Source organism: Lytechinus pictus, chromosome 7, assembly GCF_037042905.1.
Source record: "Lytechinus pictus isolate F3 Inbred chromosome 7, Lp3.0, whole genome shotgun sequence".
NCBI classification, from domain to species: Eukaryota; Metazoa; Echinodermata; class Echinoidea; order Temnopleuroida; family Toxopneustidae; genus Lytechinus; species Lytechinus pictus.
This window is the reverse complement of record NC_087251.1, coordinates 13878966-13893891: the sequence shown is the minus strand read 5'-3', so window position 1 is coordinate 13893891 and position 14926 is coordinate 13878966. Positions and strand designations below refer to the sequence as shown.

The 14926-nt window shown below is 36.4% G+C and overlaps 1 long non-coding RNA gene across 1 annotated transcript; it reads left to right on the top strand.

The window, feature by feature from the left end:
- The first annotated feature begins 584 nt into the window (after positions 1-584).
- On the top strand, positions 585-10959 carry LOC129265992 (uncharacterized). Its single transcript, XR_008585019.2, has 3 exons — positions 585-2099; positions 6878-6957; positions 9042-10959. It is a non-coding gene; the product is annotated as an uncharacterized LOC129265992 (long non-coding RNA).
- Positions 10960-14926: the final 3967 nt, after the last annotated feature.

Below are 14926 nucleotides of genomic sequence, written 5' to 3'. Positions count from 1 at the left end.
GAAGAAAAGGGGATAGAAGAAGAGGGAGGAAAGGAGAAACCACTGGATGTTATTGTTGGCCATAAATAGACCAAATATTACAACAAAGTAGCGTGTTAATTGATCAACTGTTTGCACGTGACTGTTAACATTGGACAGATATTTGAGGGATATACACAATTAACATGGTTGGCATGAAAAACTAACATAATGATTCATGATAGAATTCGAAAAACAAATTTCTGCAGTTTTTTTTTTCTGCAACATAGCCTGCCAAAATGTTTTATTTTAACATATTATTTACATGCGGTTTTAAAATGGGAAAGACTGCCAAATACCACAAGGTATTCCTTTTTTTTGTATCAAATTAGATTATTATCCATTCCAAATTTAGGGATAAAAGTGCGCTTTACTCAACTGCTATAATGGCATGTATTTTTTTTAGAAGAATCAATTTACGTTACCAAAATACAATTTAAGAATGGTTTTTCTATTGAATAATAGCAAGGGGGTCGTGTGGAGACTTTTAAATATCAAATGAACACATTTTTAAATGTTTAAGGGTTTTCCAGTAGAATTCTAACTACTTAAACCCTAATCATGAAGTTGTTTCTTGAAAAGTTTCAGGGAGATTGACCTAGCCCTCATAATGGTGAAAATGTAGACTGTTCATTGGTTTAGGCCAGAGCCTTTTAACCCCCACCCTTCCGATTCGTCTGTTTATTTCGTTTTATTTCTTACATGGCTCGAACAAGACAAGGTGGTTTGAATGTAGGAAACCAAGTCAGAATATTATTCCCATGATAGAAAACATGTTTGAAGAGCGCAATTTAATGAATTCCCCCAAATTCTCAGCGGTTTCTGCTGTAGTGAATGTTCATAGAGCGAGTCTGTTAAAGTATTCGAACCCCGGCCGGATAAGTTTGCAAGTGGGGGCGGCAGCCAAAGCCAGAATGGGTCATCAGAATTGCATGACCCGTGGCTGCGTGGTATACAATCCCAAGATACTTCAGAAAAGAAATGAATATAGCAGTATTTTTGTTTTTCAAGGTTACAACAAAATGAGCCATAACACTCGTCGTCTGTTGGTTACCGTGATAAAAACTCGGCTGTGGCCATGGAGATACGGCTGATGCACTAGACGTGACATGACCGAAGAAATGTTGAAAATGCAGAAGCACTCTTTCGCTTTGTCAACCTAATAATTCATCTAAATTCGCATTTATCATGATCATGCGCGCATCACAAGTACAAAACACCACTAGTAACACTATCCTTGATTTAAGACATATGGGTCTATTTCTAAACAGTATATTCGTCACCCATTAATAATTTAGTGGGCATATAGGAGCTAAATTAATATTCTAGTCATGTTAATAATAAATAACGAACATTTTATATGGATGGTAATTTTGGTGCATTCTAAAGTATAACCAGGGAGCACTATCGTCTGGTAGGCACTCAAACTCGACAAAATAATAGGCCTACTTTTTACCATGCAATTGGGATCGTAGAAAACAGAGAATAATAATACATTTTGACCTATATGCCTATTTGGTTTACATCTTAATTACGTCACAGATGTTAAATAGAGCGGAATCATTGGAATAGGCATAAGGGGTCATAATCATGATGCTCTGCGTTTTATTCAGGATGCCAAGAACACGAAGATACCAAACGCCGAGAAAACATATATATGGCTGTTCATTGTGCTACATTCCACTCTGGAGGTAGATCGAAGCTCTGCAAACCAGGTTGAATTTATTCGATGAGAAAAGGGCGTGGCCGACGAGGGAAAACGAGAGAGCCCAACCAACGCACTATGCACACTATCGTACATGTATACCATCATTCCGCACTCTCTCCCGCGCTCGTTCACGTTCCGCGAACTCAAAGGTAAATAATTATTTTCCATTCATTCATTGATTTGCAAGCACCAATCTCATACCGTCCACGCGTTATCTCGTGTATTGTCTCGCATATAGCGGTGTTTTTACATCATCTCCATCATCACCATGCCCGATCTAGGAGACATCAAGCCTAAAGGGCCAAGCAAATGCAAGCTATGCTTTCTAAGATGTTGCTTCTGCTGTGTTCCTAGACCATCGGTTCCAGGAAAGGTCAGTATCAATATTTTTATACTCGGTCAAAATACAAATATATCCACTGTAGCCTACTCATGATGGTTACTACTGCTTTATAGGTGAATACAACTGTTGTTCATTGAGTCCGACCAGGGAAATCTTTGCACTGACCATGCATTGACCCTGGTGACCAAGTGTGACCTGGCATCAATATAGAGAGAGAAGTATTATCATGATTATACAGGAAAATATGGGATGTAATGAATGTGAAGGAATGAATTTGCAATCATGTGTAGGCCTACCCCGCGGAGGCCTACGTATTTTGTTTTGTATGGTAACATTTATTGGTAGGGTTGTCTTTGTTTTCAAAATGAGATGGGTGAACAGGAAACGAAACTCTTTGTCCTCGACCAAGGGGTCAACTGTAATTCAATTATCTATTATTGATCGTGTCATAATTCAACGAAATGTCTCTATCAGTTATTTGCTTTGCTTGCGTTGTGACACAACATATTTCTATAGTAGGACTGCTGAATATAGACCTAAAATGTTGCCATTTCATCATTTTTAAGTATAGAGAATTATGAAATCTCATAGGCCTATGTTTGGCGGTAGTGAGGGGTGTATGTATATGTGAAAGAGAGAGGATGAGTAAAATTTGGAGGTAACAAAATCTGTGACACCTCTTAGCTTAGCCTTCTTACATGGGCCTGGCGTATTGTTATCAAATATCAATCCTACATAATTTTGATAGAGCATTATATAATAACATAATGCTTCTGAAACAGGCATACACCCTGGGCTATGCCTCGGGCGTTTATCAAAGGTACATTGTGAGTGTAATTTTTACCATTGTGCCCTTGATGATTATAATGTGTCTGAAAAAATGATATACATATTAAGAAAGAAAGAAAGGTGCAACTCAAATCGAGAGCCTATACCATGCAGGTATAGTGTCCATTATTTTTATCCAAAAAGAAAACACGACACACACTGGACACAAAGAAGCAACTCATTATTGTCCTAATTCAATTGGTAGGCCTATATCATGATTTCAAACGTCATACACTTGAATAAACCAAGGACATAAATACTAGAGAAGAGTGAACATTATAGTGATTAACATAATTATGTAGCGGCATTATGGCATAATGACAAATGAATTTTACCAACTATATCGACATACACTTCTACCCCAATATGCCTTCATGTAATTTTGATAATTTTATGTACTTGAAAGATTAATTCTTACTGATTTTGATGAACTATATCAAAATCCTTTGGTAAAACAATACCTATGTACCCGCATGTCCAATATAATTATTCTCTGACATTGCGTTCGTTAGTTAGAATCATTATACATACAGTTTCCCTTTTCAACACGGCTGAGCCATTATACCACAGGACAGTGTATTTTCATGAGTCATTTCTATGCAGGGTCAAAACCACGCAAAATTTGAAATAAATAATTCCTCTTTGTAAATAGACTCCATCAGACATTCGAGTTTATTGTTTGATTATTTCCGCACAGTTACCCCCGAAAGTCATTGTGATTTTTAAAAGCTCTGTTATTCTCCGTTGTTAACTCGACCATAATCTGCAAGCGTGGGTTTCAGGTTGAAAATATTATTGCAATATATGTAACATTCTGGTAGAAAATAGAAACAATAATATTGTGTACGCTCCGAAAATAGGAAAGGATTTTTGTGTATGAGGTATGTAAGTTATGCGTTGCTATTGTCATGGATGATTATTTCCAATTAATGAAATGTGGAATGGCTCCGAGGAAAGGCTTTACCATAAATTTTCAGTGTAAACGAATCCCGGTTAGGAGTTGTTGATAACAGATTCACTATCAAAACAACTCTCAAAACAATCTATTCAAATTGATAAATTCCTTATCAGAGGATCGCTTTATAGAATATGAAAAGAAAGGAATATTTTCTTTTTAAAATGAATATATCATATATGTTTATTTGCAAAATATTTTTTATACTCACAAAGTGATCACAAGATACTACAACGCATTCTGTTTGCAATAATAGAATGAAATACTACAGTAGTAGTAGTAATAGTAGTAGTAGTAGTAGTAGTAGTAGTATAAGTAGTAGTAATAGTAGCAGTAGTAGTAGTAGTAGTAGAAGTAGTAGTAGTAGAAGTAGTAGTAGTAGTAGTAGTAGTAGTAGTAGTAGAAGTACTAGTAGTAGTAGTAGAAGTACTAGTAGTAGTAGTAGTAGTAGTAGTAGTGGTGGTAGTAGTAGTATATAGTAGTAGAAGTAGTAGTGGTGGTGATAGTCGTAGTATGCATGATGTTGTTGATGATGATGATGATAATAATATAATAATAATAATAATAAATGATAATAATAATAATAATAAATGATAATGAAGATTACGGTGATGATGGTAGTGATGATGACGATAATGATGATGATATTATGATATGATGATGATGATCACATTCAAATTATGATAATGATAAAAATAGTAATGATAATAATGACAATAATGTTAGTAATAATAATAATAATATTGATAATTCATAAAAGACTGACAAATATTATGTATATTATAAAATAATGCAGGCATACTTGCTGCCAAGCGAGTTTATGAACCAATGAATATGTTGTCCTTATAAATTCACAATAAAAAATATAAATTAACATATGAACATATGAAAGCAAGAAATAAAATAACAAATAAGAAAAAACATGTACAAAGAAACAACAATATGAAAATGAAAATCGGATGGATACCCAGTTCAGCTCTGCCCATAGACACTGTACTGTTATTCCATGGGGTCCAAGGATTAAATCACAAGTAATATAAGAAAAGCCTTACAAAAATATCTTGAAACAAAAGGGGAAAATTATGGATATGGGGGGATCCAAAATACTTCATAGGGCATAGATCAGAGAGGACCATTGTATTTACAACATCGTCTGTTTGATAAGGTTTTCCAACCCAAACGAACATCATAACTCACGTATAGACACACGACTGAATGGACTATTTTCTTCTGTATGCTCTATTTTGAAGTATCTGTAATGAATCGATGTATTTTGCACATGCTGATCCATATATCACTATAGTAAAACATGGGAAGGATAATGGCATTGTACACAATTTTCATATTTTTCTGATCAATAGAGTGACGCAATCGAGCTAATAAACGAGTTACTTTATCTCTTCTTTTTTTACCTTTTCAAATTATTGACAAGTGAGCTAGACATTTGGCACTAGGCCTATGGCTCGCATTTTGAAGTCCATTTTAACTTAGGCCTTGGTCTAACTCTGTGCTAAAAGTATGGGAAGGCGAAAATGCCAAAATTGTTTTGATCATCCTATATTTTTGTTATGTTTTCTGTACTCTTTCTCCATGCTAGAATATCAGTTATAATTCTAAGACAATTAAGAATTATTCTAGTGGGAAATGAGGTGGAAAATTGACATGTACTGTCAGAGATTGTGTGTCTCAATTGGCTATCCATATAGTTAAACCACAACTTCAGACTAGGGTTTATTAAACCATAGTTCAGAAACTGGCCTGTGTCAAACAAAAAAACGACGTTTTATGATAAAGAAAAGAAAACATGACAAATTAAGCTGTTTTTAAAAGGATGTTATTTATTAAACAAGGTCGATACCATGATTTGATAGGTAGGTATAAGCCAACCTGAATGTGACGATCTTCTCAATTGAAAAAAAAAAGAGGTAATACATTGTCACCAGAGGCGTCGATCCGGGGGGGGGGGGGGGTCGCCCCACCAATGAAAATGTTGGGGGGGGGCAAACATATAAGATTGTAATGTAACACAGAAATCGGCAAACGAGATTGAGATACACAACTCGTTCTTATTTAAAATCGTGCTCAAAATGTCCGCTTTTCAGATTGGAATAAATAAAAATTCAGCTCGCGCTTAGTGCTCGCATCATTTCTTTACCAAAACCATACTTTTCATGATTAAATAGGTGAATAGAATGTCCCGTTTTAAGTTATAAACCTCAAAAGAACTCCCGCTTCGATTTGCAATGATCGTTTATTGGATTTATATCTTGTTCTTTATTAAAAACGTCCATTATACTGTCAATTTTTTCAGATCGAAAAATCAAAATTTCAGCTCGCGCGCTTCGCGCTTGCATCAATTGTTCGTTTAGATAACCATCTTAATCATTGGTACCAAAAATGCTTAGAAAGAATATCAAGCATTCAGGTCAGAATATAAAGAAATTTCAGCTTGCTCTCTGCACTCGCATTATCTGTTTAGTGAGTCACTACATGAGTCACTACAAACAGTCCTTATAACAGGTACCCTTTTCCTGTTTTCAGGTCAGTATACTGAAAAATTCATTTATATATATATATATATATAGGCCTATATATATATATGTGTGTGTGTATGTGGGTGGGTGAGTGTGTGTGCGTGAGTTTGTTTTGTGTGATCGAGCGCCTTTGGAGCGTTGATTCATGATTTTGCCCCCTTCTGGAAAATGGATCGACGTCCCTGAGTGTCACACAACCTAGACCTCCCCTTTTCATGCTTTTGTATCTTCTTTCCTCGTCTCACTCATATTTTTACCCTTTTCTCCTTAAAATAAAAAACGTTTGAAAAATTATGTATAATAGGGCGTTGTACCCCAAGCACAGCCCTGGTAATAAATTAGGCATTCTTCATTGTCCACTTATACTCGGGCTGAAATCATTCTGTATATTAATATCATTATAATAATTATAAGTAATGACCTTTATTGATGATTATATCTGTATGGGCTTTACGTCAATATGTTTTTTCGTTATTCTTTTTGTTTTTCAGAAAAAGAAATGCGGGTGCTGCTGATAGGAGTGAGATGTACCAATGTATATAAAGGTGATATAGGCGTATAATATTACAACGTAAGTGTACAGCTCTTCTGTCATTCTTTTTAGATCAAAATGTTTATCGTCCGTCCCATTTCATATAGAAATAGTGCTTGACACTTAATTTGATTCAGCTTTAAAATCGCGTTTGATGAGATTTGCATATTGGCCGCATATTGGTTCTTTATTTGCATTTCCAATATGCGCTAATCATTTGAATGGACCATTACACTAATGAATATACAAGCCCAGTAAACTGCCCATTTGATTATTAAAGTGTAATACACCAAGAAAATCTCTTCATGGCGTTATGTGGAAGTAGTAATAGAAGCTAGAGTAGTGTAGTAATGTACATAGTAGAAGCAGTAAAAGTATAAGTGATAGTAGTAGTAGTAGAAGTAGTGGTGGTGGTGGTAGTAGTAGTAGTAGTAGAAGAAGTAGTGGTGGTGGTGGTGGTAGTAGTAGTAGTAATAGTAGTAGTATAGTAGTAGTAGTAGTAGTAGTAGAAGTAGTGGTGGTGGTGGTGGTAGTAGTAGTAGTAATAGTAGTAGTATAGTAGTAGTAGTAGTAGTAATAGTAGTGGTAGTAGTTGTTTAGTAGAATTAGTAGTAGTAGAAGTAGTTGTTGTTTAGTAGTTGTTTAGTAGAATTAGTAATAGTAGTGGTAGTAGTAGTAGTAGTAGTAGTGGTGGTAGTATTAAAGGTAGTAGTAGTAGTGGTAGTGGTGGTAGTAGTAGTAGTAGTAGTAGTAGTAGTAGTAGTAGTAGTAGTAGTAGTAGTAGTAGTAGTAGTAGTACTAGTACTGGAAGTAGTAGTTTAGTAGAATTAGTAGTACAAGTAGAAGTAGTAGTAGAAGTAGTAGTAGTAGTAGTAGTAGTAGTAGTATAAGAAGTAGTGGTGGTGGTGGTGGTAGTAGTAGTAGTAATAGTAGTAGTATAGTAGTAGTAGTAGTAGTAGTAGAAGTAGTGGTGGTGGTGGTGGTAGTAGTAGTAGTAATAGTAGTAGTATAGTAGTAGTAGTAGTAGTAATAGTAGTGGTAGTAGTTGTTTAGTAGAATTAGTAGTAGTAGAAGTAGTTGTTGTTTAGTAGTTGTTTAGTAGAATTAGTAATAGTAGTGGTAGTAGTAGTAGTAGTAGTAGTGGTGGTAGTATTAAAGGTAGTAGTAGTAGTGGTAGTGGTGGTAGTAGTAGTAGTAGTAGTAGTAGTAGTAGTAGTAGTAGTAGTAGTAGTAGTAGTAGTAGTAGTAGTACTAGTACTGGAAGTAGTAGTTTAGTAGAATTAGTAGTACAAGTAGAAGTAGTAGTAGAAGTAGTAGTAGTAGTAGTAGTAGTAGTAGTAGTAGTAGTACTACTACTACTACTAGTACTTGAAGTAGTAGTTTAGTAGAATTAGTTGTACTAGTAAAAGTAGTAGTAGTAGAAGTAGTAGTAGTAGTAGTAGTAGTAGTAGTAGTAGTAGTAGTAGTAGTAGTAGTAGTAGTAGTAATAGTAGTAGTAGTAGTAGTGAGTCACTGCCATTGCAGAGTGGACGGCATACGCGAGAAAAAGGGTTGTTTTCGCGGGTAGACGCGAATAGAGTGTCAAAATTAAGTGCCCGAATTGAGAGAAAAAAAGACCCCCAAATCCGGCCTGAAACGCGAATAGAGTATGTATCTTGCAAATCTGGTGAATCTGCACCAAAATAAACAATTCCCGTTTAGAGTGTGTAATTCTTGGACATTTAGAGAGACATCTGCTTAAAATCCACGTTTAGAGTGTCCTTGAAACCTGGGTTAGGGTGGTTTTTTTTTCAGGACTCATTCTGGCGAATGCTGTCCACTCGATCGATCTTTAGCAGTGACCCCCTTCCGGATTAGTTTCAGCAGTAGAAGTATCGTTAGTAGTCATTGTAGAAGTAGTATAGTAGGATGAGGAGAAAGAGGATATGTAGTAGTAGGTAGCAAACTAAAAAATATATATAGCATCAATGTATGTTTGTGTAAAACTTGAAATAACGATGTAAAGTACATAATCATTCTTTACAGGGCACCCTTATCCCTGAGATTGTGATGAACCTAATCTTGAAGAGTATAATAATGTTTATAACTTATCTGTTTTCTTCTCCTTCCTGTTTCAATTACAGGGGATTACACATGAGCTAATCTCTCACACAGGAACCATCATCGCAACATATGCATGGCTTGGCAAACTTGTGATTCACACCAAGTCATCAGCATTCATCCACCCTCGGACCTGGGGCGATGTGCCTAGATATTCTAAACAGCAAATTGCGATGTTATGGGTTGTAATGTAAAAGAAAGTTCATGTATGTTATGTAAAAGGGCCTATATTGTATTGATAATGCCTTATGAAATATTTTGGGCATGGTCGATTGTGTGAAATCCTCTGGATGCATTTCTAAACATTTCTAAGTAAAAATAGTATTTTGTTATCCTAAAACTCAAAAGAATGATGTAGACATATTTCTTCGTTCAAAAAATTCCCCTTTTTCCGAACTATCAAGATAATAGTCTGCAAAATTCAGGGAGGCGTCAGTGTACGAAGGGGGGATGACGATGAATTAGTCGCGATATTGTTTAGTCCCAATCAAGTCGATTTTTATCCCCATTTTATTCTCTATGCAGGCTTGTAAAATCAAAGGGGTGCCCCTACCCCCTTCCTAGCCTTTCCGCTGAATCGCGGAAACAGTGAGTGAAAATGTTATACCCAGGAAGGTACCAGTTTGCCAAAGTTTAATTAATAATTGACTGTGCGGTTGTGAATCCCATCCAAGTTTTAGACTACTTGTAATCCATCGGTTTGTTATAGCTAATTTGTTTGGCAGCAACCGTTGTGAATGATCTGTAAAGGAGATCACAAAGATCGAGAGACACTTTGAGGGGCACCGGTTCGAGATCGAACCTTGAAATTTAGGGGTCGTGTGTGATGGTGGGATACTCTGGTCGTTCACTTTGACATCCGCTCGATTAATAATAGAAAACATTGACGTTGTGTTATGTAAAAACGATAATGTTAATACCAATCATCTCAGACCATTGAAATTGTATTTCATCGCGGATTTTGCTTTGCTGATGACAATTACAGATGAACCTCTGCATGCCGAGGAAGGCTTGCAATACCCTGCAATACTCACACATAAAATTTCGGGCGTAATCATATTTGATTTGTTGTTGATTTTCTCACATTGATAGAATACGCTGCATTAATAAAAAGTAAAGAGTGGTATAAATTCACTTTTGCTTATGAACCCCGAGTAAATATCCCTATATAAGTCACTCACACTTTACTCCCTTCAGTGTTAAAAATAGCCCCCAAAATAGGATTTCACAAGTCGTGCACCATTCGGTTTCCATTGATTGTTTTCATCAAGGCTCATTCCAATCGACAATCTGACCTTGTCCTTGTTAGCAATAGACAACGTGGCTATATAAGTTCCGGAAATATGGGAGGCCCTTTGAACTTTTGGATGCGAGACTATTTCTGCTACCAATTTCAAATACGTATTGTACACATCGAGGCACAATTTTATGCGTTTCTTATTGATCAACGCAATACTTGCAAAAAAAATGTCCAACTTTTAGCTAGAAAACGGGTATTTTATTTGTATGTGTAACTGTACTTTAGATTACTCTAAAGCGACTTATTATAAAGTGACTTTCATTCCTTAATCAATTGCCTTGTACTTTGTATGTTATCTCTGAAAACTTATTTTTATAATTTTGTTTACCCTAAAGAAAAACATATCTTAGTAAGGTAATTCCTTGTTTACCACTATATTCACACCCACCTGCGAGATATTTTTTATTTACCCATCACCGTTATTGTCATTATATGATTACGATCGATATTATTATGGCATTCATTAACGTTATTCGTTTTGTCATTATTCTGTTATTTTTACTACTACTTGTACTTTATATTAACATTGTAGTTTCATGAATGTCATTGATATCATTTGACTCTCAGTGAAATATTATTTTATATAGTTTAGCCTCACTATTCAAATAAAGTGCTCGATTGTGGGCCGGATTCAGACTGTAGCAAGAATCGTGTAAAATGTAGAAATTTGTTTGTTTTTCTTGTCTGCTACTTAGGTTCATTCTTTTGGAATAATCATACATGTACAGTATAAAGACAGGTCCCCCCCCCCCCCCGTAAGCCAATTATTATTGTACGCTCTGGCAAAAGTATAGACAGTCCCACTTCCTTTCATTTCCGTGGACAGTCCTCCAAATGGTAGGTCTAGCGCCATCTACGTTCAGTAGAACCTGCTACTTTGGGAGAGCAGAAATGGAGAAGACAAATGAGACACACGTACGGAAATGGAGGAAAGAAATAAAATGGTGTACAGCGGCTAGAAAGGTGGTAAAAGTTGGTTCATCGGTAAAATTTGTGTTGAATGTAGGGATATGTTTCTTACCCCATCCTACTACAAGAATTTCTAAGTTTTGCACATTTTAGGGGCTGAGTTTGACCCCCATTCCATTGTTCCCAGTCCTATATAGCCCTATTGACTTGCATATTTCTTTAAAGGTCAAGTCAACCCACAGAAAAATTATGATTTGAATGAATAGAGAAAAATCAAACTAGCATATCACTGAAAATTACATAAGAAAAATAAGTTATGACGTTTTAAAGTTCCGCTATATTTATAAAAAAAAACAGTGATTTGCACCACTCAGTGACCTGCAATGAGGCAGTCGATGATGTCCTTCACTTTTTTTTTAAATTATACAAATTTTAATTTTTCACATATTCGACAAGGACCAACTGAACCATTTAGTCCGGGTTATAATTGAGCAAAGTGCCACACGGAAAAGGAGAAATTTTCATACAGTGCTTCTAGACCAGTTTTTTACGCTGAATATGAATATATGAGGTAACCAGGCTGTATCCTGAAAATTAACCCGTGAGGGCGCTTTTTTCAAAATGGCCGCCAAATTTTCAGAACATTTGAATTTTCGTACATAGATTTTGACATACACATTCCATTGCCACAAAATTAGTGTCATTTAAAAGACAAATAAATTCCCTACAATTTGGTACTATTTATAGGTGATAAGTAGGTCATTTGGCTGAGATTTTTAGTAGAAAACTGCATTTTTTGTCATTTTTTCCCAAAAATTGTAAATTTTGCAAATACATGATTTTACATAATTCTAAGAAAAATGAATCAATCACCTTGAAATGTTCCAGAAAACTTTATTGATATACTATTATCATGTGGATGAAATTCCAACTCTGTATCAGTCTTTTTATCAAATTTATAAGGTATCAAACTTGAATACTTCAATTTCAGAAATGTCGCTTTTTGTATGCATTTCCATAGACTAATACGTATAACATGTACATGTATGATATGTATAATGTATAGTTTAATAAAATTTGAATGCAATTATCTCCGCTTTTTAACCACTTGGAGAGTTAAGAGTATAGGCTTTTTTCTATAGCTACATAAAACAAAATGTTGGCACAAATGAGGCCTAACACTATCATGGGGTGGGGGTGTCAAAGCCCCCCCCCCCCCACCGGCCCACCCCCTTTGGCTATATCATATTGTTGTATATTGCCCCTTTCTTGGAAAATCACTATTTTTTTAAGCACCCATTGAGGCAAAAGGCATTTATGCTATACAGTACAGCCACTTTAATTACTTTGAAACCACTTGGAGAGGAAAAGAGTAAGCTTTGTCATGTTTGTTCTACCAGCTACATAAAAAGAAGTGGCACGTACATCGAAGCCAACCCCTCTCGGGGGGGGGGGGGGGGGCGCTGGGGAAATCACCCCTCCCCCTTTTGCTTATTGCCAATTTATTTGGAAATTCACCATTTTGGACCCAACATTGAGGCAAAAGAGTGTTTGTGCTTTATAGTATTTTATTGATTTGAGAGAGTAGAGTTCGTTCTACCAGCTATATGAATAAGCGCTAGCACATCGAACCCTAGCCCTCTCAGGGGCTGTCTAAGTCACCCCCTCCTCTATATCATGTATATTGCCTATTTATTGGATATTTCACCATTTTGGATCACCCATTGTGGTATAAGGGCGTTTCTATATCATACAGCCAATTTTATTTTCTTGCAGTTACTTGGAGAGAAAAGCGTAGGCTTTGCTCTATCAGCTACATATTATTAAGAAACGCTGGCACATCGAAACCTATCCCTCTCAGGGGCTGTCTAAGTCGACCCCTCCCCCTCTATTATCATGTATATTGCCTATTTACTGGAAATTACACCATTTTGAATCACCCATTGAGGCAAAAGTGCGTTTGTACTATATAGTACAGCCAATTTCATTGCCTTGCAATGACTTGGAGAAGAAAGAGTAGGCTTTGCTCTATCAGCTGCATATAAACAAGTGCTGGCAAAGAAAAGCCTACCCCCTCCGGGATGCTGTTGAAATCACCCCATCCCTTTTGCATTATAGCATATTTATTGAAAAATTCACCATTTTGAAGCCCCCATTTAGGCAAAAAGGCGTTTCTGATATATAGTTCTGCCATTTTAACATGCCTTGAAATCATTTAGGGAGGAAAGAATAGGTTTTTCTTTATCAGCCACATATAAAGAAGTGCTGGCAAAGCCTACCCCCTCCGGGAGGCTGTTGAATCACCCCATCCCTTTTGCATTATTGCCTATTTATTGGAAAATTCACCATTTTGGAGCCCCCATTTAGGCAGAAAGTAATTTCTGATTATGTTTCTGCCTTTTTTCACCCTTGAAAACACTTGGAGAGAAAAAGATTAGGCTTTGCTTTAACAGCTACATATAAAGACATGCTCGCAAATAATAGTCTATCCCCATCAGAGGGCTGTTGAAATCACCCCATCCCTTTTTCATTATTGCTTATTTATTGGAAAATTTACCATTTTGGAGCCCCCATTGAGGCAAAAAGGCGGTTCTGATATATAGTTCTGCCACTATAACCGCCTTGAAACTACTTGGAGAGGAAAGAGTAGGCTTTCCTCTCACAGCTACATATAAAGAAGTGGCTCTACTATATACCAGAAACACTTTTTTGCCTCAATGGGGGCTCCAAAATGGCGAGTTTTCCAATGAATTGGCAAAAATCTTAAAAAGGTGGGGTAACATCTATAGTCCCCTGAAGTGGGTCAGGCAGCAATTCGTTATATATAGCTGAAAGAGGGGAACCTACTCTTTCCTCTCCAAGTGGTTTCAAGAAAATGAAATACTGCAGGTGTTTTATATATACAGCAGAAGTGCATATCGCCTCAATGGGGGCTCAAAAATTGTGAATTTTCAAATAATTAGGCAATAATGCAAGAGGGGTGGGGTGATTTGACAGCCACCCAGATGGGTAAGCTTCAATGTGCCAGCACTTCTTTATACAGCAAAACATATTCTTTCCTCCTTAATTGGTTTCAAGGCAGTAAAAGTGGCAGAACTATATATCAGAGATGCCTTTTTACCTCAATGGGGGCTCAAAAATTGTGAATTTCCAATAAATAGGCAATAACGCAAAGGGTGAGGGGGGTGATTTCGACAGCCCCCAGAAGGGGGTAGACTTTTATTTGCCAGCACAAAATTATGTAGCTGATAGAGCAAAGCCTATTCTTTCCTCTCTAAGTGGTTTCAAGGCAATAAAAGTGGCAGAATTATATATCAGAGACGCCTTTTTGCTTCAATGGGGGCTCCAAAATGGCGACATTTCAACAAATAGCCAAATACCGAATATTAGTGGGTAACTTCTACAACCGCCAGAAGGAGATAGGCTTCAATTTGCCAACACTTCTTTATATGTAGCTAATAGAGCAAAGCCTACTCTTTCCTCTCTAAGTGGTTTCAAGGCAATAAAGTGGCAGAATTATATATCAGAGACGCCTTTTTGCTTCAATGGGGGCTCCAAAATGGCGACATTTCAACAAATAGTCAATTACCGAAAATTGGTGGGGTAAATTCTACAGCCCCCTGAACATTCTGAAGGGGATATAGGCTTTGATTTGCCAACACTTCTTGATATGTAGCTGATAGAGCAAAGCCTACTCTT